Source organism: Mytilus californianus, unplaced genomic scaffold (genome assembly GCF_021869535.1).
Source record: "Mytilus californianus isolate M0D057914Y unplaced genomic scaffold, xbMytCali1.0.p SCAF_7, whole genome shotgun sequence".
In the NCBI taxonomy this organism is placed as follows: domain Eukaryota; kingdom Metazoa; phylum Mollusca; class Bivalvia; order Mytilida; family Mytilidae; genus Mytilus; species Mytilus californianus.
The window spans coordinates 12,496,317-12,520,156 of NW_026262723.1; the positions used below are offsets into that span (position 1 = coordinate 12,496,317).

Here is a 23,840-nt window from a genome sequence, read left to right on the forward strand (position 1 = left end):
CCAAAGCAGACTAAGTTTTTTATCTCAAAACCAATTATTTTGGACAGACAGTTACTAATTTGCTGACAAAATTTAGGCGTGAACTACATGATTTTTACCCTGCTTCTCAGGTGCTAAATCTTGATCGTAAAAATAATAGCCCAAAACATAATTTTGTAAAAATCTATCCAAACTTTTGTTGGTTCGTAATTTTGAACATTTCCCAAGGAAAAATATATTTGCTGGTGACATACCATAAAGACAGAGTTTTATGTTAAAGGGATTTACTCTTAACAGTTCAAATGGAGGTATACAGATTTGTGCAGTCATAATTGGTAAAGAATCTAACATTTGACTACTCATAAAATAATCAAACATTCAGCTGATAATATATTAGTAACCATATTGAAGCCCTCAGAAATAATTTTAATACTTGTACCAAGCTGTAATGCTACTCATAAAATAATTAGATAATTATGTTGAAAATATTTTAGCATTTGAAATTACATCTGAATTAATTTTAATTATACTTGTTACAAGGTGAAATCATAACTTTTTTCTCGCTTATAACAAAATGTCTTGCAAAACTTAACATATCTAATACTTTTTACAACATATATTTATTAAGTTGGATCATGATTAAAGGTTATTTTCTATATTTCTTTTGTATCTATAATGGTATATCTTAGTGTTACCACTGCAATCACAATAAAATTAAAAGTCTATTTCTCAATGTGAGATCACATTTCTCAATAATATGTTTCAAATCAAAATGATGAAAAAGACTGAAAATTACTTTATATCTATTCTGAGCAATAATCTCAATGATTTGGTGCACATTTAGATCTGTAAACCTTTAAATGTGTGGTAAAAAATGAACATTTAATTACAATTTATTATGTAAAAGTGATTCTTATGCCTGTATTATAAGATATAAGTAGTAAAAAATTTGAAGTACGGAAAATAATTATCTTTATTTAAAGTTGGCCTCGAGTAATCGCAATATAATATGCTTGTAGAATTCTACTGTTGGAGTAAAAATAAGCCTTAATGAAAAGTTCTTACGTACTAATCATAAAGGATTCATTCAAAGAAACAAGTATTTAATACAAGGACTGAATTACACAGGGAAATTTCACCTCAAACAAGCTTATACGTGAAACTCACATGAACTGATTTCATGTGAGTTTCACATGAATCTCATGTGACACTCGCATGAATTTCCTGTGAAAATAACAAATTTCTTCACGTAAAAATTCACTTGAATTTTCAAAATAAATTATTTAAACACCAATCTGAATTTTCATATTTAATTAAAATCATGAAAAATACCAATTTCTTATTTGTAAAGTCCACATGAAATTCACATATAATTCAAGTGAGTTTCACGTATAAGCTTGTACAAGGTGAATTTCATGTTAGATTTTTGAGAAATTCAGGGGAGCCAAATTTGCCTGTGTATGTCACTTAAATTTCAATTCATTTATAGTACATGTACATGTTGAATGTCTTTAAATTGATGAAAGAGCAATTCCAAGGGCTGAAAATTCCTACAGCCTAAAACCCAGGACTCACCTATAAGAGATTTACCAAGGGGAAAAACTCCCAAAGTAAGGATTAATCTGAGTTGATTTGAAACCAGTTAGAGATGTTGCTAATGTAAACCTTTGAATTAAATCAGATGTGAACTGTAGACGTGACAATGCTTACCATTGTTTGATTGATTGGTGTTTAACATCACTTTCAGCACTAACGGCTATTTCATGGCGGTCAGTTTTTCTTGGTGGAGGAAGATAAGAGTATCTGGAGAGAACTAACAACCTTCTGCAGGAAAACTGACAATCCTTGTCAAATAAGATTGGAGTAGAACCCACCTACCACATGCAGGGTTCAAATTCACGATTTCAAAGTTGACAGTGATACAGTACATCATCTACAAGTTTAATAAACACAGCCATCGAGGCCCCACAATTGTTTGATAGACTGATGGACAACCATCAGCATTTCTATTATTCCATTCCAGGCATTTATGGGACAATATAAAAACAAGCATTCTGAGAGTATTGCATGGCAATACGTAGTCCCCTACCGGTTAAAAATTCATTTTACTGGAACAAAATGCTAACCTTAATCTATAACTTTTCATGGTGTAAACTATATAACAAATACAAAGCCAATATCTTCTAGAATGATGAAAAAAAGTTTGGAAAACTGATTATTTAAGTGAACTTCCTAAGTCCAAGGACCATAACTCTATACAAAATCTTCAGACTGGAACAAAATTTGAACTTGATCAGTAACTTGACATGATAAAACTATATACAAATTATCAAATCAATATCTTCAAGTATAACGAAAAAAAGTGTGGAAAACTGATTGAGTGAATTTTCTAAGTCCAAGGACCATAACTATGCACAAAATCATCAGACCGGAACAAAATTTGAACTTGATCTGTAACTTGTCATGATAAAACAATACACCAAATATCAAATCAATATCTTCAAGCACAAAGAAAAAAAGGGTGGAAAACTGATTGGCCAGACTGACGGATGGACAGACAGACAGACAGACAGAGTGCAAACCTAAAGTCCCCTTCAACTTCGTCTGTAGGGTTCTAATAAGGAGATGTCGTATGATTGCCAATGAGACAACTATCCACCAAAGTTCAAATAAAGTGGATGTAAGCTATCACAGGCAACCATACAGCCTTCAACAATGAGAAAAACCCATACCGTATTGTCAGCTATAAAAGGCCCAGACATGAAAAAGTCTAGCTCAAATGTTTTCAAATGACGTTTGCTAAAGAGTTTTGAACTACAGTTTTAATTGTTTTACAAAATAAAAGGTTTCAGTTGTCTTTCTGAACCTCTGGTCCATTTGTTAGTTTGTGATCATTTCTGTCAAACAGCAGACACCTTGTAAAACATATTTGACTGAACCAAAACTTGCTTGAAATGTCAAATAGTCATACAAATTCTAAAGCTTGTGAAATGATAGACAATCTGAATCGAAGACTCGATTAATTTCATTAATACAACGTGATCTAGGCATAAAGAGATGATTATATCTTTGTTAAAAAATAGCATGAAAAATCACCTTATTGTGACTGAAATGACAGTTAGTATTGTAGCATAAACTGTTTTTGCTAAATCTTGTCATGACTTCAAATAGCAATTATTGATTAACTAAGTTGAAAGCACTCTTGAGCTGTTTAATTAGCAACATTATGTTAGAAGTCTGTACATAAATAGCAGAGTTAAAATATATAGCACAGAAATGTGTCTTTTAAATGTTGCCCTCTGTCTATATTTGTATTATTGATATCAAGTTGAAAGGGAGTAATTTGAGTTTTTAGCTCAACTTGGTAATTTTGTATTCAAATGCCATTGAAATGGTTTTAACTGTGTCATCTTCTGTAATTTATCTCCTAGGCACCAACCTCCTTTGGGTCAGGTGAGATAAAAATAAGGAGATGAGGTATGATTGCCAATGAGACAACTAATCACCAGTGGTACGATTGCCTTTGAGACAACTAATCAACAGAGTCCAACATATGTGGATGTCAGTAACTATAGGTTGTTGTACAGCCTTCAACAATGAGTAAAACTCCTACCATATAGTCAGCTGTTTTTTCACAAAAGGATGATTTTAAGGTCAAAATTGCCCTATTTAAAAATTGTTCCTAAATCTAAATAGTTGAAATAAATCATGTATGACTTTCAAGTGTATGATTCAAATAAATGGGGAATGTGTCCATGGGACACAGATGATGCCCCTGCTTGCATATCATATAAATTATAAAGGAACATAACTGAAGAACAGTAAAAGTGACACTACCCAAATGTGTACTTGATCTGAGTTTTGTGGTAATAAGTATTGTGTATAAGTTTCATAACATTTGGTTGAGGCAAACTTTAGAGAACAGTACCGAAAAATTCAGCAAATTTTCCATTTGTTAACGGGCAATTAATATAACTCTTGAACTGTTAAAGTGAGACCAAAATTCAAACTTGAACTGTATTTTGTGGTAATAAACATTGTGTATAAGTTTCATAACATTTACTTGAGGCAAACTAAAGTTAAAGAAAGGAAACGAAAAATTCAGCAGTTTTTCCATTTGTAAAGGGGTATAAGTCTAGAACGGTTAAAGTGACGCCACCAAAATTCAAACTTGATCTGTGTTTTGTGGTAATAAGCATTATGTATAAGTTTCATAATATTTGGTTGAGGCAAACTAAAGTTAGAGAACAGAAACCAACTTTGGGACGTACAGACGTATGGATGGACAAGGGTAAAACTTAATGCCCCCTCCGCTACAGTGGGGTCATAAATATTTGTTGCACATCATGATTTTTTTACATTCACATGGACAAATTTATCACATCCTGTATCTCCCAAGTTGAAAATATAAAAATAAGATGTGGTGTGATTGCCAATAAAACAATTGTACACCAAAGACCAAATGATGTACACGTTTAAAACTAAAGGTCACTGTATGGCCTTCAACAATGAGTAAAACCCATACCCCATAGCAAGCTTTTAAAGTTTATTTTCAACACCATTTTGAACAAAAAACATTACCAGTACTGTAAATTCAGAAATTATTGCTGTTTTTGAAGATTGAACAAAATTGCGAGATTAAGTTATTGCGATTTCAGGAAAAGCTTCATACAGATAAATGAAGCAGATATCAGAATGCAATTTCTTTTTATTGTGTGTCTAACCCAGTTAGCATAAATAAGTTCTGAATTTACAGTATTCATATTCTATTTTCCACAAAATCACGTAGAAATCAACTTGCAAGTATGTCATTTATTATTTATCATCCCATTGTCATTACTGTGCATATTGTTTGAATGCCAAACAGTCAACATCTTTTGACTTATTGATCCTGAATACGTGATGTATCAAAATGCCTTTGATCTCACAATAATTAGTTTTCAAAACAGATTAATTTGAAATCATTAGCTTTAATATGTAGCTCTAGGGAAAATGCAGATATTTATATTTTTGAGATATTTGAGTACATTAAATATTAGTATGTCAGTGAAGTGTTTATTATTTTTAAAGTAATCCAAGATTCTAAAAAAAAAAAATTTGAAGACTGGATTATTTGGTCAGCCAAGTGCATTTTTACTGGCCTTTAAAGTCAATAACTTGTAATCTTTAAAAGAAAAATAAGTGAAGTGTCCAGAAGATTAGGTACTTACTTGGTCATAACAGGAACTGTCCAAACCAACATTGTCTTTTCACATAATCAAACCCTGGTACTATCAAGTACAAAGAGCCGTATACATTTATCAAAACGTAAATATTTAAATTCACAACAATAAGAAACACAAGTTATTCTTGATTAAATTTTGCTATTCTGTTGGTTTCCCACAAAATATCTTATAAAAATCCATTTTATTGATTTTAAATTGGTTTTAAACTCTTTTTTCATTGACACATAAAACATTTATGACATCTTCGTCAAAATACAAAGACAACCTAGCTCAAATTTCAATCACCTGTTATCGAATTAATTGACAAATATATTGACTTGTTCATCAAAATTTTGAGAATGATTTATCAAAACTGACATATAACTCAAATAGAACAGGGATCAATGGTTAGAATAACAATTTTATTTCTTCTACACAAAATTTCTTCTTATTTTCCTGAACATATATTGACATTGGCAATTTTAATTACCAGTTACAGACACTGCCAGTACTTATGAATTTCTTCTGTAAGTATTTTGGTTTCGGTATTGTTAAAAAAAAACTATTTTGTTGACATATTGGTTTTCATACCGACCTTCATAGCATTAATTATAATAGTTTTAATTTAGAACTGGTAATTTCTGAAGATAAACACTCACCAAGAAAGTAATAAAAGATCAAAAAAAGATCATATTTCAAAATGTTTAATATAATGTTAATTGGTACATGGTCTGTATACATTATTTAAGTTTTCATAAATTTTAACCAGAAAATTAGCAAGCTCTTAATGAAATTTTACTTGCCATTTCAATTCCTTGCCATTTCAATTCCTTGCCAACTAGTTTCTATGGCTAACAGGTTTGATTGATAATGAATAAAAAAGTAGAACTGTGGAATATATCAATGAGACAAATATTCAATATGACAACAAGTCAGTGGTTTAAATGTCTTTTCTTTTTGTTATTTGCAGGAGGCTGTATGTTGTCCTCTAAATGTCTTTTAGTTAGTTTTGTGGTTGGTTTGCTGTCTCACTTTATTCAATAAAAACAAGACATCTTTAACTTGTATTCATACCTTAAAAAGTATACCTAAATTATATATCTCACTAATAAAACGTACAAGTTCCCGATAACAAAAAATGAATTGCTCTTCAAATAGGTGTGAATTAAATAATTAAGTGCTCTAAACTAATAAACAGCCATTTTCAATCTTCAAATCAAAACTTATTGAACTTTCTCCAACTGTGATACAAATAATGTTTAAATACACTGATGGTAAATCAGAACTGTAACGTCCATTTAAACTTATTTAAACTTGGACAGTTAACAAGGTGACAAAGTAAAGCAGATGATATATAATTACACTCAACAACAATATCAATAAAGTGTCCATTTCATGTTCATTTCACATTTATTTGGTGTTCATAATCCATATATAATCTGAGCAAACACATTGGAAAAATTACATATTGTATTTTTTAATGTGATCTTTGTACCTTGTAATGACAATTATTAAGTTCCTGTGAAGTTACAAGGCAGCAATTACAATATTTTAAATGAACTGTTGTAGCTGGAGATGTTTGCTGTACCTTCAAACAGATTATAAATGTAAGAAATTCAGTTTCTATGGCTGACAAATCAGATATAAGTACTGGTAGTCATTTAAAGCAACCCTTTTTTTTCTTCAAGCCCAATTGCTCAATACTATAAATCTAGAATAAAAAGATAATTCAATATTTTTTACATATCACACAGGAATTTTGGAGTCCAAACTAGGCTTAGGTCATAACCAAAGTTGGATGTTTTGGGGGCTTTTTTTACTTTTCATTTGCAATCAGGAAAATACTATCCTTGAAATGAACTGAAAATGCTATTTATATTTTTTTCACAGTACAATTGTAAATGTATTATATCTCTTTAATTAAAGTAAAGACACATTTGTAAACTATATTCATACTGTAAGACAAGATACTTAGTTTAACAACAAGAACAGCATTAAAGAATTCTGTAAGTCAGAAGGCAATCCATTATTCTGAACAGTCTGCACCCAATTTTTTCGAACTTCTAGTCCCAAGACCAATATCCCAACAATTTTCTTATGTGTCTAAACATAGTTGTGCAAATACATACTAGTTCGAATCAAATACTTACTAGTCTGTGGCATCAGACTAGTGGCTTATGGTGCAGACTGTCTGAACAATGCTTACTAAGAATGACTCTTCAATATTCTCTCTGTAAGAATAGTGTCAAATGTGAAGTTAATCTGCAGACATAAATACCATAATACCATAATATGTGTAAAGACACATGAAGACATTTATACAATCTGAAACAGTACATTGACACAATTTGTATAAAAACATGCAGTTGGTGTAAAAACACCTTATAGTGGAAAAGAGTTTAATGTTCTCAACCATTTTTATGATTTTTTTTTTCAACATATCAAAGATAATTTCTTTGGAAAATACCACACTACCGAGTTTACCACTAGAATGACATTATAAAAAAAAAACATAAAAAAAATCTTTCTGATAGATGCAGCTTAACTGATCCAGAAAATTTAAATGGTTGATTATCCAATTAGGATAATTGTCCATACAATTGTTTGACCTCTAAAATGAATACCCAACCTGATATTGTTGCTTGTGATAGTGATTGGGATTAATTATCCGTAAATTTCAGTGTGTAAACATTACATACTTTTATTTCACATAAATAAAATATGATCTTTCTCCTTTTCCCAATTAGTAATCCACCTGTGACCTGAAGGGTGAATATAATTGTTTTTAACAGGTATGTTTATTTATTAATGGCAATAATCAATATAGCTAATTGGTGGGTGGTTCAACTCTCATCTTTGTCAAACATAATAAAAAGTTAAATGTTTGGTCAGTATAAAGTACAATAAGACTGTTTTATAATGGTCTTTCCACTTTGTTTGGAAAGAACTTATTGTTTTTCTGGTTTTTTTTTTTTTTTTTCTCTTTTTTCTTCCAACATTTTTTTGACATGCCCTTCATCTGTTTCTATTGGAGTTATCATACTTATAATAATGTTTGTATTTCTACATTACTGCAATTTATCTGGGTCCGGTTCATCTACTGTAACACTAGCCTGTCAACACTGAGGTTGTGAATTCAAACCCTAGGCCATGGAAAAATGACTGTTGGTTTCCCCTAATCCCACCAGGTCTATTCTAAACCACGGGGTCATTAATTTTTTTTGACTGAATGGAAAAAGTAACGGCCATATCTTGTTCTGCTCCAGCAATGTTAAATTTGATACACAAAAAAAAAACTCCTGCCTGCCAGGCCATGAATATTTTGCAATGTTAGGGGAAACCAACAATCATTTTTTCCTGGCCCTACACTTGACAGGTGCATTGAACTCCAGTCTAAATTGACTAGGATTGTCAGTTTGCTTACCAAAGTTTGGTGATTCTTTCCGGGCACTCTGGCTTCCTCCACCATAAAAACTTATCCCCTTTATATAGTTAATAGTGCAAAGAGTGGCGTTAAACATCAACAATCAATCAATCATACTCAATACACAGTCGAGAGCTCGTATTAAACTTCAAAACCCTAAGGATTAGTCATGTCGTGCACCTTTCATTCACATCAATGATGATGCTGGGCGAACATTTTCAATTCAATTATCAATTCCAGGGGCGGATTCAGGCAGGGGCGTGACGGGCGTGTGCCCCCCCTAAAATTTGCAAAGCATGGGTTGTCCTCATCTTAATAAAGAATATTTCGATAATTTTACCTCTTCACTGGGCGAAAATTTATGTTTGCGCCCCCCCCTAACCTAAAGTCCTGGATCCGCCCCTGATTTCTAATTTTAAGACACTTTATATAATTTCTAAACCCTTAAAAGTGTTGGTTATCATATCTAAGGTTGTAATATAATCCCTCAAATATGTACTTTTAACAGACAGACTGGGTCAACACAGATAACAAATTTATTCAGAATAGCATAATAATAAAAATGTATTATTCCATTTTGTCAATTTTTCTATAATAAAGAAACTTGAAGATGAAAGTGACAAATACCATCAATACATTTCAACCTTTGTCAGCACATGTCTTTCAAGTCCAGTCAGAGCGTTCCAGTTTTAAACAACTTTATTCAAAGACTTGCAATGACCTTAATTTGAAATACTTTTTAAAGGATTTCAAGTGAATTTTAAACACCGTTATATTTTGATTTGAGCTAAAAATGAAGCACTTTCGATATTGGATTTTATACATTTGAGATTTAAATGTTTATTTAACACTTTCTGAAGGCAAGGAGTAAATAATCCCTTGAAATTGGCTACTATCTTAAAATTAGACCTAAACCATGATCATACCTGTATGTGAATCAATCTTTCAACAACATGTATTTTTTTAAGATTTCGCTTTGATTTTTAACATTAGTTAGTAAATATCCTCTTACGAAAATACTTAATGACCACACTTTAATAGATTTGTCATATTTTGGCTCGTTTTACTTATGTTTATATATATCAGCCAAAATAAATTTCATTTGATTATGATACAAAACTTCTAGAACTCATATAAATCCAAATATTACAGACACTGGGAGTTAGGACATCAATTAAGGTCTGTTTTTCACCTAAGGAAATAAAAGTTTTTTAAAAGTATTTCAAATTAACACACAATGTTTTGAAATGCATAAGATCAAGAAATATAAATGAACTAGACATTAAAAAAATATGCTACGACATCACAATTACATCATAATACATGCTTTTTTCATGAAATCATTAAAAAGAAACTGATTATGTAGTTTTCATTTCACGTTGCCTTTGGAGAAACATTCTGCACAGCTATTAAACAACAAATTGATTTGAGAAACCTTTATTATAGCTATGTAACATAATCTCATCAAATATAAAGTTGTTTCTTGAGTGCCCACCTTCTTTTCCAATCCTAAATATACTTCAAAGTTGACATAGAACAATGAAAATCAAGAAATTTTACCAAATATACAAAATTCATCCTGATTTGTTGCCAAGGTTACTCAATAAATGTGAAATTTGTTTTTATTTTCTAAACTCATTGTAACTCTTTTTATTATATACTTAGTAGTGAATACAGATAAATTGTATGTGTAATACAATCATTGGCAAGCGTGCTGTATCAGCCACCCGTGATGATATCGATATCAGCACGGTTGCAAAGGCTTTATCACACCTTTAATCTGTATGACGTCACGTCATCGATTGCAGTCACTGTTGCAAATGCTTTATCAAACCCCTAATCTGTATGACGTCATTTCAACCCCCCTTATCTGTATGACGTCATGTCACATAAAACACATCTACGTGAGGTATATGTAGTGTATATGATATGGCTTTTTCAATATCAGAATAGCAGAGCTCTTGGGATTATATTGGTGTCTCGGGTTGATACGGATGTGATATTGAAAAAGCCATATGATATTCTCTCTTTAAGTTAGGACAAATTTGGGAACATGCATGTTAACTTTTTAGTTGATATATTGATATTGATATTTGAGCCAGATAAGAGTTTTATTGCTCGCCCCCACGCCTCTTTTCTTTGGGCATATCCTTTTTTTTTCAGTTGAACTTTCATTTTCAAGAGTCAATGGAATTATTATAATTCTAGCATGTGAAGTAGAAATTAAGATGTTTTATTTACAGTAATATCGGATTTTCCTAGATATCCTTACAAAGGTCTACAACATATATTTAATCCTTCAGGTCCAAGCACTCAAAAACTGAACAAAATTTATTAAGAAATATCTGACCAGATTTCATAGTAGCAAATGTAGAACTCGTATAGGTCAATGTAGTCAAAACTTTCAAAATGAAAATATAAAGCACACACAAATAAAGAACTTAATAAATGTGCAATCTTGAACTTCATATAATTAACAACATTAATAAGTCCACCCTTGTAATCTATTTTAAACATTTTAAACACATGTTAAACAAAACCTAGTAATTATATCATAAAAAAACATAGCTTTTTTGTGCAGGTGAATCCACTACTTTCCGTATCCACATTTTTGATGAGTCAAATAATTTTGTCAAGGTTGGTCAAATTATGGGCAAAACAATTATCTTTCATATGGTCAAATAACAGACTTGAAACAAAGATCCATGGTTATAAGGCCTTCATAATATTTCATATATAAATTATACCTTTACAAATATTTACAAAATGAATTGTAGTTACTGTGTTTTTTATGTTTATCCTGAAATATGCAATGCTAAAATTAAATTTACCTGTATACAATACAATTTTATTTCATAAGCGAACAATTTACCTTCAAATATTAAAAAATTTCTTTCTTTGGAAGATGCCAAATAATCAGTTTTAGTAATTAAAGTAATTCATTTTCAAGCCCAGTTTTAAATTTCTGTAAAATTTGTTGCACTCTGCATCCCTCTTATCAATGTCTTCATTAAACACATTTATAATGAAATTTTCAACTTTTAAAGTGCCCAAAAAATGACTGAACACTAAAATTATTTCTACTGCTAGCTATTTTAAGATCTTAACGTTTACTTTAGAAAAAAATATCCTGATCAAAACATACAAACATGTGAATGTCTCCATTGATTTTTTGTTTTTATCCAAAAGTTAATTTTCAAAATATCAATTAGAAAACCTATTTAGAAGGGGTCAAATTATCACCAGGCATGCAATTCAAACATTTTCTTAACAGTCATCTCACGGTATAAGACATGCAATATTTATATTAAGTAATAAGTGGCCTATCTTACCTTGAAATAATTGTAGTTGGTTCAGAAAAAAGAAAATCCAAATTCACTATTCACTATTTCATATTCTGTTGTTAATGAACACCAAACATAAAAGAAAAATTCCTTTATATTTTCTTTTGTAATGAATGACTCAACTGCGTAATTTAAACCACAATTATTTTTCTTGCAATTAAAACAAAGAACTACTTCTATTTAAAAAGAAAAATTTTTCACTTGTGTAGAATAAACTTTTAAAATAAAAACATCCACTTATTACTGTCCTTGAAGTTATATATCTAACAAACGGCAAAATTAAAATGCAATTTGATTTGTTAATTCCAATCTTTGAAATTTGTCTTCAATGAGATAAACTAGGAAACACTGTTTAAAGTTCCAATGTTGATATACCATTAAAGTCAATAGCGTTTAACTGTACATGGCTCGATCACAATAACCATGTGACGAAGTAATACAGGTAGCGAAAGGTGTTAAAGAAAAAATCTTGTTACTGAATACAATGAGGTCGAGTGTGGTATCTGTTTTATTGACAAATGGTCACAGTTTATTAGTACCTTTTATTAATAACTGTCTATTGGTACAAATAAAAAGGAGATTTTCTATACATACAATAAATGGCTATTGTTCATCTCAGTTTGTAATTATTGGATATGTTTATAATGATATTATTATTATCTTAATCTTTTCATAAGCAAACTGAGATATGATATACTATTTTAATGCTGATTGTTCGAGTTTGTCCTACAATGTATATATCCTTTGTTGAAACCAAATGACTTCTACATGTATTTTGGTTAACCTGTGTGGTTTGGTGGCACTGTTAATTAATTTCTACACCACAAGTACGAGATTTCCTCACAAAAAAAGAAGAGATTAAAAACAAAAGGCTCATGAGAGCCTGATATCGCTCACCTGCATACCTGCCAACATTTCAAAATGCCCATGGGGGTTTAGCATGCAAGATGGCTCTCAATGTCCCACAAAACCATTAAAGGGGCCTTCAAATTTATTTAAATGATGTTTATTTGCTTCTTCATACTTTTACAATCATATAGTGACAATGGTAAAATTGATTGTTTTGTTTTAAATTGTGGACAAAATTGCCCCACAAATAGTGACAGTTGGCAGGTATGACCTGTAATTTCTGAGTTTCAGGCATTTGACTTATTTGTAGATCTTACTTTGCTGAACAATTTTCTCATTTACACTTTCTCTCTTTCTATAATAATATTAAAGATAATACATAACCCAAAACTGTAAAATTTCCTAAAAATCAACTATTTCTGGACAGTAACCCAACAATAAGTTGTCCTATTGGTCTGAAGATTACTTGACAGGTAGATCTAAACCTGTTTAACACTTTCACACTTGTTCTTACTGCTTTAGTTTTTGAGATAAAGCCAAAATCTTCATTTGACCCCTATGTTCTATTTTTAGAAACTGCCACCATGTTTTTGAATGGATCAAATCCCCAAAAACAATGTATAAACTAGATACCCTAAGTAACATTCAATTAAAGTTTTTAAGTATTTAGCTGAGTAGTTTCAGAGAAGAAGATTTTTGAAACAGTAATTACTTTTATAAAAAATGTAAAAAAAACAACATTTCAAGGGCAATAACTCCTTTAGGTCAATTGACTATTTTGATCATGTTGACTTATTTGTAGGTCTTACTTAGCTGAACATTAATTGCCATTTACACTTTCTCTATATCTATTATAACATTAAAGAAAATAACAATAAACAGTAAAATTTAATAAAAATAAACTATTTCCAACAGTAACCCAACAATGGGTTGTCGAACTTGTCTGAAAATTTCATAACAGATAGATCATGACCCATTTATCACTTTAACTCCCTTTCACTTTTGCTCTTACTGCTGTAGTTTTTGAGATATAAGCCAAAAACTGCTTTCATCCCCTATGTTCTATTTTTAGCCATGGCGACCATGTTTGTTGGTGGACCAAAACTTCAGATACATTTCGCAAACTAGATACCCTAAGGAACATTCAGTTAAAGTTTGGAAGTATTTGGCCCAGTAGTTTCAGAGAAGAACATTTTTGAAAAAGTAATAGACTTGCACGAAAAAATGAAAAAAATAAACGTTTCAAGGGCAATAACTCCTTAAGGAGTGAATTGACAATTTTGATCATTTGACTTATTTGTAGATCCTACTTAGCTGAACATTTTTGCCATTTACACTTTCCCTCTATTATAATATTAAAGATAATAACCATAATCAGTAAAATTTCATAAGAATAAACTATTTAGAACAGTAACCCTACAATGGGTGGTCCAATTGGTCTGAAAATTTCATAGCAGATACATTTAGACTTATTTATCATTTTGACTTCATATCACTTTTGCTCTAACTGCTATAGTTTTTGAGATAAAAGCCAAAAACTGCATTTGACCCCTATGTTCTATTTTTAGCCATGGCGGCCATGTTTGTAAATGGATCAAAACTTTGAATACAATTTATAATCCAGTTACCCTTAGGAACATTCAGTTAAAGTTTAGAAGTATTAGGCCCTGTAGTTTTAGAGGAAAAGATTTTTGAATGTAAGAAAACATGATGAACAAATTGTGTAAAATTGTCTTTAAAGTGCAATAACTCCTTAAGAGGTCAATTGACAATTTTGGTCATATAAAACTTTTTTAAAGATCTTACTTTGCTGAACATTTTTGCTGTTTACAGTTTATCTTTATCTTCAATAATATTCAAGATAATAACCAAAAACTGCAAACTTTCCTTAAAAATTACCAATTTAGTGGCAGCAACCAAATATTGGGTTGTTCAGTTCATCTGCAAATTTCAGGGCTGATAGATCTTGACCTGTTGAACATTTTGACCCCGTCAGATTTGCTCTAAATGCTTTAGTTTTAGAGATATAAGCCAAAAACTGCATTTGACCCCTATCTTCTATTATTTAAGCCATGACAGCCATGTTTGTTGATGGATCAAAACTTCAGATACAATTTATAAACTGAGTAGATACCCTAAGGAACATTCAGTTAAAGTTTGAAGGTATTTGGCCCAGTAGTTTCAGAGAAGATTCTTGAAATAGTTTACAATGATGATGACAGACGACGACAGATGCCAAGTGATGGCCAGGTGAGCTAAAAATAATCAGGGTGATATTTACAGTTAATTAGTACATGTAGTTGCCAAATCATTTTGTCTTGTTTATTTTCAATTAATAAAATTTGCTTATTTCTAAATAATCTAACGGTCTCGAGTGAGAAATATCGTATCACACTTGATTCAGTAGTAGAATCTATATTTACATTACACTGAGAATGTGTATTACGGCACTCTTTATAATATGCTGTACAAAACTAACTCTGAAGTACAGTCTCAAATATAAAGATTATAGGAAGGTAAATTTCTGTATCAGCCAAGTACCAATAACTTGCTATCAGCAACTTTGAGCATTTTTAAATACAGTTCTGTTAATTAGTATTATTTTACTAGGACTTGTGTTATTGTTGCCTTTTGAGAGGCAGAAGCATCTTTTTAGGGTCTTCCTGATTGAGCCAGTTTATTTGCGAGAATTCGGGAATAGCCAGGAAAATACTCTGGAATTCAGTAATTTAAGATTTAATAATATTGCGATGAAATGTGCTTTTTTTGCAGTAATCCTACAGTACATTTTTTTTATCTATTTTTTGATATTCCACAGAAACTTCACATCATTAGTTCTTGTGCCTCTCAGAATCTTGTCAGAATGTTGACCTTCTTCTTCCATATAAGACCTCTATATGCCTTTAAGAAAAATGGTGTCATAGATGCTTTATAATATGTGCACTTTCCTGTATATTTCCAATGTCACAATGCTTATGTTATTAAGCCACAGTAAGACCTCATGGCAACTGGTGCAACTCATTCATAAATAAATAGAGAATGTATCCATGGGACACAGATGATGCCTCCGCTTGCATATAACGTTATAAAGGGACATAACTCAAGAATGGTAAAAGTGACACCACCCAAGTTCAAACTTGATCTGAGTTTTGTTGTAATAAGCATTGTGTATAAGTTTCATAACATTTGGATGAGGCAAACTTAAGTTAGAGAATGGAAACTAAATTAGAAATTTTTCAATTTGTAAAGGGACATAACTCTAGAGTTAAAGTGATGCCACCCAAATTCGAATTTGATATGTGTTTTGTGGTAATATTGGCATTGTGTATAAGTTTCATAACATTTGGTTGAGGCGAACTAAAGTTAAAGAACGAAAACCAATTTTTAGATGGACGTACGGACTGACAAGGGTAACACTTAATGCCCCTTCGGGTAACGGCGGGGCATAAAAATAACTTTTCAGAGCTTTGTAATACCATATCAGTGGCAATCTACTGTGGAATCATTTATTTTCATGGGTTGAAGAAAAGTTTGCATTTTCGTGAATATTTGATATAGTCTGCATACAAGCCTATAGAAGACTTAATTCTTTGAAGGATCAAGGACTTCATTCATACCGAAATCACTGTCAACGTTTTGTACGTGTAAAAGTAGTTTTTATAAGAATAAGAATATTTATTATTATTATACAAACAAATTCCTTTTATTTCATATTCTCAACATTTTGCAAGACAAACTGCCAATAAAAAGAATAATGGCATTTTATTTTTTTATATCGACTTCGTCAGCTCGAATATCAGCTCACCCTAGCAGTCTCGCTTGATATTCTTGCTGTTAAAGTCAGTATCAAAAAACAAAAATACCATTACTCTATATATCTATGCATCCATTTATACAATCATATCAAATGATAGTTATCTTGCACAGTGACAGATGGTTTGATGATAAATAATCTTTTGATGATAGAAATTGTCATCTTACGCGAGTAGATATCTCATCAAAACTTTAGAAATATGACAATAATTAACAATTGCAAGCTCACATCACCTAATAGCCCATTACAATCTAGGTAACACCAGCTGTTATGTAATATTTCTAAAAGTACCTACTCTGAAACACGGGAAATCAATTTTTGATTTTTCAGATTTTTCACTTCTTTGTTAAGAGTATAAAATAGATGATAAACACTTCATTATTACTTATCAAATCAATTTTTACTGGACACATGATTAAATATTAATCTTGATTATAACAGAAAATTTAAAGATTGAATGGATGTGTCTAATCAATTTTAATTCCAAGGCTATGGGAAAAAAACAGCTATATTTTAGGATAAAATCCCTAAAATAAAATAAAAGTGTATCTGTATCTACTTTGGTGAATTTGACAGGTGTCTTATAGACATTAACTCTACATCTCTATTTTATACATTTTCTCTTAAACTCTATTTTTATATATTTACTCTACATCCCTTTTTTGAGACATTTTTACTCTACATCTCTATTTTTATATATTTATTCTACATAGATATAGGAAGATGTTGTATGAGTGCCAATGAGACAACTCTCCATCCAAGTAACAATTTATAAAAGTAAACCATTATAGGTCAAAGTACGGCCTTCAACACGGAGCCTAATGGCTCACACCGAACCTCTATTTTATAAATTTACTCTACATTTCTAGAGAGACATGCTGACAGTCTATACATTTACTCTACATTTCTATTTCTATACATTTACTCTACATTTCTATTTCTATACATTTACTCTACATCTTGAAGTTTATAAATTTACTCTTCATCTCTATTTCATAAGTTTACTCTACATTTCTTTTTCTTAAATACATTTACTCTACATCTCTTTTTTGAGACATTTTCACTCTACATCTCTATTCTTAAACATTTATTCTACATCTCTATTTTATAAATTAACTCTACATTTCTTTTTCTTAAATACATTTACTCTACATTTCTTTTTCTTATATATTTACTCTACATCTCTAATTTATACATTTACTCTACATCTTGAATTTTATACATTTACTCCACATCTCTTTTCTTTATACATTTACTCTACATCTCTATTTTTTATACATTTACTCTACATCTCTTTCTTAATACAGTTACTCTATATCCCTTTTCTTATACATTTACTCTAAAGCTCTATTTTATACATTTACTCTATATAGCTTTTCTTATACATTTTATCTAAAGCTCTATTTTATATATTTACTCGACATCTCTATTTTTATACATTTACTCTAAATCAACTGTCATACAAGTGAGAGGTTTAGCTAGCTATAAAACCAGGTTTAATCCACCATTTTCTACATAAGGAAATGCCTGCAAAAAGTCTGAAATATGACAGTTGTTTTTCATTCATTTGATGTTTGAGCTTTTGATTTTGCCATTTGATAAAGAACTTTCCGATTTGAATTTTCCTTGGTTTCCTTGGAGTTCGGTATTTTTGTTATTTTACTTTCTCTTTCTTTATACATTTACTCTACATCTGTATCTTATACATAATTAAAGTCTGTATTTCTCATCTGCTTTAGTTGTCAAACGTCAAAATTAGCCACTCTCAAACTAATTAAGCATATTAAGCCAACCTATGTTTAGTAGCAGTAGGTCCAATTTGGTGGATTGAAGAAATTTTTTTTTTCATGGATTTTTGATTTTGTGGTTTTTTGCCAAAGTATGTATACATACACATATGGAAAGTATATACTTCATTGATCATTTCAATTTGTGGTTCATCTGTATGTACAAAATCAATGATAATTGGTATCCCACAAATAGTGATGAATCCACAGTCATGCCCGCACACAAAAACAAAATATGAAAAGACATGTGTATGTATGCAGGATTTGTATCTGTGTTGTGATTTATCCAAATATGTACCAAACATTAAAAAAATAAAATAATGCTACTTTCATAATACGCATAAAAATATAGGAAAGATTTACGATAATAACCATGACAACACAAAAATTCTAGAAAAGGTACTTTAAATCGTTGAAGCTTATAAGGCTTTTAGTAATCATTAACCTGAGCTTATTTTCCTGTCTGTTCTAAAAAGAGGTCTTTGAACAAGAAAATTAAAGATTTTCAGGTAAGACATTAATCAGTGAAAAGATTTTATCTTCTCAGCAATACTTGAGGCTCTAGAAAATATTTCTGTGGTTCTTAAATATATGATTGAGGCTTTAGACATAATTTCTGTGTTTCTTTGAAGGCATTATCTTCAGTCAATGGGACTATAAAAACCTATTATTTGTGAATGAATTTCATGCAAGAACTGTATGGAGTCGGGATATTCTTCAGAACGTCTTTGACATGGATGTAGAGGGTTGAGCCCCAGCAAACATCTGGAACCCCTCCACATTCTGTATGTGCCTGTCCCAAGTCAGGAGCCTAAAACACAGTGGTTGTCATTTATTGCTGTATATCATATTTGTTTTTCGTTATTGTTTTGTACATAAATCAGGACGTCAGTTTTCTTTTCATTTAAATTGTTTTACATTTGTCATTTCTGGGCCTTTTATAGCTGGCTGTGTGGTTTGGGTTTTGCTCATGGTTGACGTACTGTGACCTATAATACACCTTATCGCTATTTGTCCGCCATTACTGGACATCACAAAAGTTCCCGTTAAATTTTGACGTCATAATAGAAAATATCTGACGCCACAATGGAAAAGTGATTGTTGTATGACGTCAAAAGTTCAAGCCGGACAGATTCTTGGGTCAAGCGGGAATAGGGATAAGGTGTATTGCTTACTTCAATATCGTCTGGTCTCTGGTGGAGAAATGTCTCATTGGCAATCATACCACATCTACATATTTTTATAGAGAGACATGCCTTCCTGCAGACTGTCAGCATGTCTGTCTAGTACAATGAATGGATAAAAAAATAACTTGCTTTTTATATGATTTACAGAATTTGTTAAGTTTGTTTTTTTAGTTCAGATATGGTATAATTGCCAATCAGACAACTCTCCACTAGACCAAATGACACAGAAGTCAAAGCATATATAAATGTGACATTGAAATGATATGATCCTGAATATTTACCAACCCAGTCAATTACTGTAAATTCAGAAATTATTGCGTGCATTTATTATTGCGATTATTCAAGAATGGACAAAAATGCGAGCTTATTTATTGCGATTTTTGTGATTTCCAAAAAATATGCATCTAGGTCTATGTTTCAGTTATCAGAATGCAGGTTCTTACTATTGCGATAATCAACCAGTCACATTATTCGCATTAATAAAAACCTCGCAATAATTTCTGAATTTACAGTAATCTATTTACAAGTAATACAATCCGGTATAAGGCTGACTTTGATATCATCAAGACACCAATTTTCATTCCATAGGTTTTATACAGTAAACAGTAATAAAATCGATATCCCAAATTTCAAAGGAACCAAATAAAAATCATTCTATCTATTCATTAAATATATCAGCTTTCAATAAGGGTAATAAAACATTTGGTTGCTTGCTAGGAAGCTTCCTGCCATATTCCATTTTAATTTTTCTAACATCTCTCTAGGTTTTGCTTTCATTTCCAAAAGGACAAAAATATAAAATAAAACAGAGGAACTGTGAATAAAGATGAAATCAACCTTACCCCTACCCCAAACAAAAAAGGAGGAGAACAATGGCATCATATGTTAAACATTCTGAGAAAGTTTCATTGAATTAGAAGAAGGGGCAGACAAGAAGTTTCAGATACAAAAAGGATTCCCATATCTCAAAAATAATCTAGATAAAGGAATAAAAAAGGTGCATATGAGAAAAATTCTGTAAAAATTTCACAAAACTTGGTCAAGCAGTTCAGGAGTAGATGTGGATATCTAAGTGGATGGAAGGATGAACAAACTTATGGATGCAAGAATGGACAGACAACCCTTCACCATTAATCAACTGCTTCAAAAGAGGGATATATTGTGAAGAAGCCCTCCATTAAAATGGTATGATTTTGACAAATTCCAAGTTTCACATGTTATCCCAGGATCCATAAGATTGTTCATAGTTGCTCAGCTAAAAGATTAAAAACAAATTATAGTGATATGAGAATACCATGGTACAATTATTTGTTTTAAGCTGTGCTAGAAATAGCTATTTATAGATTGCCACCATGAACAAACACCATGCATTTAACAGACAATCAGACAGATCTAGTAACAGAAAAAAAAACATTCAAAGGCAGTAAAAAACACTAATAAGGTAATTTGAGAAATTGCATCATAAAATTCTTTCAACAATTGCATAATAGTAAAACTTAGAAATTCTATCTAGATTTGATATGATGTAATGGTTAAACATTTACATTTATTGGATCTAATCTGCAGTTTATGTAAACAAAAGTCTGCACTAAATTATATTGGTTCATTGGTTTAACCAAAGGCTGAACTACTACAAAAATCAATCTAATTACCTTTCCAATTTATTTTACAATTTGTTCTTATATTGTGATGTTACATCGCTGTCCCAGTTTAGCGGACACTTTATACATATATATATATATATATATATATATATATGTATAAAGTGCCTAGAAAATCAACCTAACGATGTTAGTGTAGATCTGTTTCTTTACTTCCTCCCCGAGCAGGGCTGGAACCTGTACTTTTTATTTCTAACTTCTACGACAACACCGCCTAGCATTGCGCAGACATCTAATCCCTTCCTCTAACTATTGCTGATAAAAATCAGCTTTCGTTTTGGGAGGTGTTACCTTCTTGTAGGAATTAAACAAGGATATCTGATACAATACACGAAGTATATTGAAATGTATACATTATAAATATATTTATATATAAAAGTCGAATTTGAAAACAACATTCAAACCTATGATTGCGTTGGATAAAAACCGCAATTTTTATACGTTTTCATGCAAAACCTTGGTAGAGGGGTCCAAATACAGCACAAATAACATTTTCCAAAAGACAAAAAAAGTGAAAAATTATATACAAATGTAAGTACTGATTAAAGAGAAGAAAAGTTGCTTATTTGGGCAAAATGGGATTATTAGATCATGTAGATTTCCATCTTTATACATTTATTATTTGGAGTGGTTGTTCTAGAAATGAGCTAGTACGTTATTTATAATTAAACTGCAGAATAGGGCTGCATTAAGACTAGTGTTAAATGCTGATCCACTTTCAACATCAGCACCACTGTTTAAACAGCTTGGAGAACACAATCTCATACCATCAATCTGTTTTGATGCATAAATGCCTCAAGTATGAAGCCCCTGTACTATTTAGCTGACAAATTTAAAGAAATGCCAGAAATAAAACAATATTCTTTGAGGCATATATGTCTTGCAAAACATTGCAAGTTCCAAAAGCCAAAACAGAGCTGTATAAGAAATTTTTTATATATTCAGGACCTGTTTTATAGAATAACTTACCAATATCCCTGAAAAAATCAACTGCAGGTACAAGTGCATTCAAAAAAGATTTGTTTGTTACATTTCAATGTATTTCATTAGGGCCTCAGGGAAGATTAATTTTGTAGCTACCTGTGTAACCCTCTTTATAAATAAAGAATTATTATTATTATTATTATTTATACATTTATACATTAAATTAGTAAATATAGAAGACCTATGCTTCTCATGCCATTATATCGTGTAAGTGTTATCCAACAGATTCAAAAGATTCACAAATTCAAGCAGATGAAAAAAGTCTATCTGTGAGGCCATAACTGTCAATATATTTCATTTCAAAATATGGCAGTTAAGAGTTAAATTATACTCACATTTTATTTGAATGAAAAGGATTCTTAAAACAGAATGAATCTCACTCAGAATATGCTTGTGCATGCCTAAAATTTCATATTAATTTCCTGTTCAATAACAATAAATTTCACTCTTGCAGTGTTTTGCCATCAATATGATAAAAAACTTTTCAAAACAGCTTGAATCTAATTAAACATATCATGGTATGAAAACATTTACTTTAATTTCATTGTTATCTTTTAAATGCATAATTTTTATCAAATGTGTATATTCCTTTGATAGTTAATAATAAGTTATTTATACAAAAATTATATCCTGTTAACTGCTGGTAGTATTTTTCATTACATTATAAAATTTTAAAAATAAACTTTTTGAAGTGGGATAGTCTACACCAAACTGATCCCTATTAGTGAGTTTGAACCTTGATTATTGACATTCAAATTCAAATTTTCTTGTAAACAAAAGTATAATCAATGAGTTGAAATTAAGGAACTATCTGTCATTGGGTTTCTGTCTTATTGACTTATACCCAATATATATATAAAAAAAGAAGATGTGGTATGATTGCAAATGAGACAACTCTCCACCAGAGACCAAATGACACAGAAATTAACAACTATAGGTTACCGTACGGTCTTTCAACAATGAGCAAAGCCCATACCGCATAGTCAGCTATAAAAGGCCCCAAAATGACATATATTCAATTTAAAATTCGTAAGGGTTCCGCAGAACCCAGTGTCTCGCCTACTTTTGCTGTTGTCTATGTTTTCAGTGTGATAGGGGAATGCACTTAATAGATTTACAGTTAATGAAATAAAACATTTGAAATGTATGAAAAAAGTTATGCTTGTAAAAAATGAATACAGTATGCAATCAAATCTAAAGACTTATAAAATAGTTGAAAACAAATTTATTGAATGAACAAATGATAAAGAAGATAATTTTTATATTGCTTGATGATTTATCCCTTCATCTCAAAAGTGGCAGGCTCAACAAAAATAGGGAAAAAATCATTAAAAATTTTCCTCTAGATACTATCTTTTGATTATAAGAAGCTTCTATCTAAGTTTGGTAAAAATCCAGGATGGTTTATGAATCTAGTAAATGTTTTAAAAACTATAACTGCAGACTGTATGTAATGTTAACTGGAAGAAAAACTAAGTCCATTTATAAGTAATATACGGATAAACAGGAAATAATTTTTTTACAAAATTTCCTTCTAGATACTAGCTTTTGATCATAAACAAGCTTCTGTCCAAGTTTAGTACAAATCCAGGATAGTTTAAGAAAGT

General features: G+C 30.8%; 1 protein-coding gene across 3 annotated transcripts in view; it reads right to left on the reverse strand.

Moving 5' to 3' along the window:
• LOC127709014 (ankyrin repeat and fibronectin type-III domain-containing protein 1-like) overlaps positions 1-12,124 on the reverse strand; it is a 157,364-nt gene extending 145,240 nt beyond the window's left edge. For 2 of the 3 annotated variants that reach the window (XM_052214282.1, XM_052214279.1), the window contains exon 1: positions 11,940-12,123. The gene's annotated coding sequence lies outside the window, so the exon portion shown is untranslated. Of the gene's footprint in view, positions 1-11,939 lie in introns of all 3 variants that reach the window. The other variant, XM_052214280.1, reaches the window with a different exon arrangement.
• Between the last annotated feature and the right edge of the window lie 11,716 nt (positions 12,125-23,840).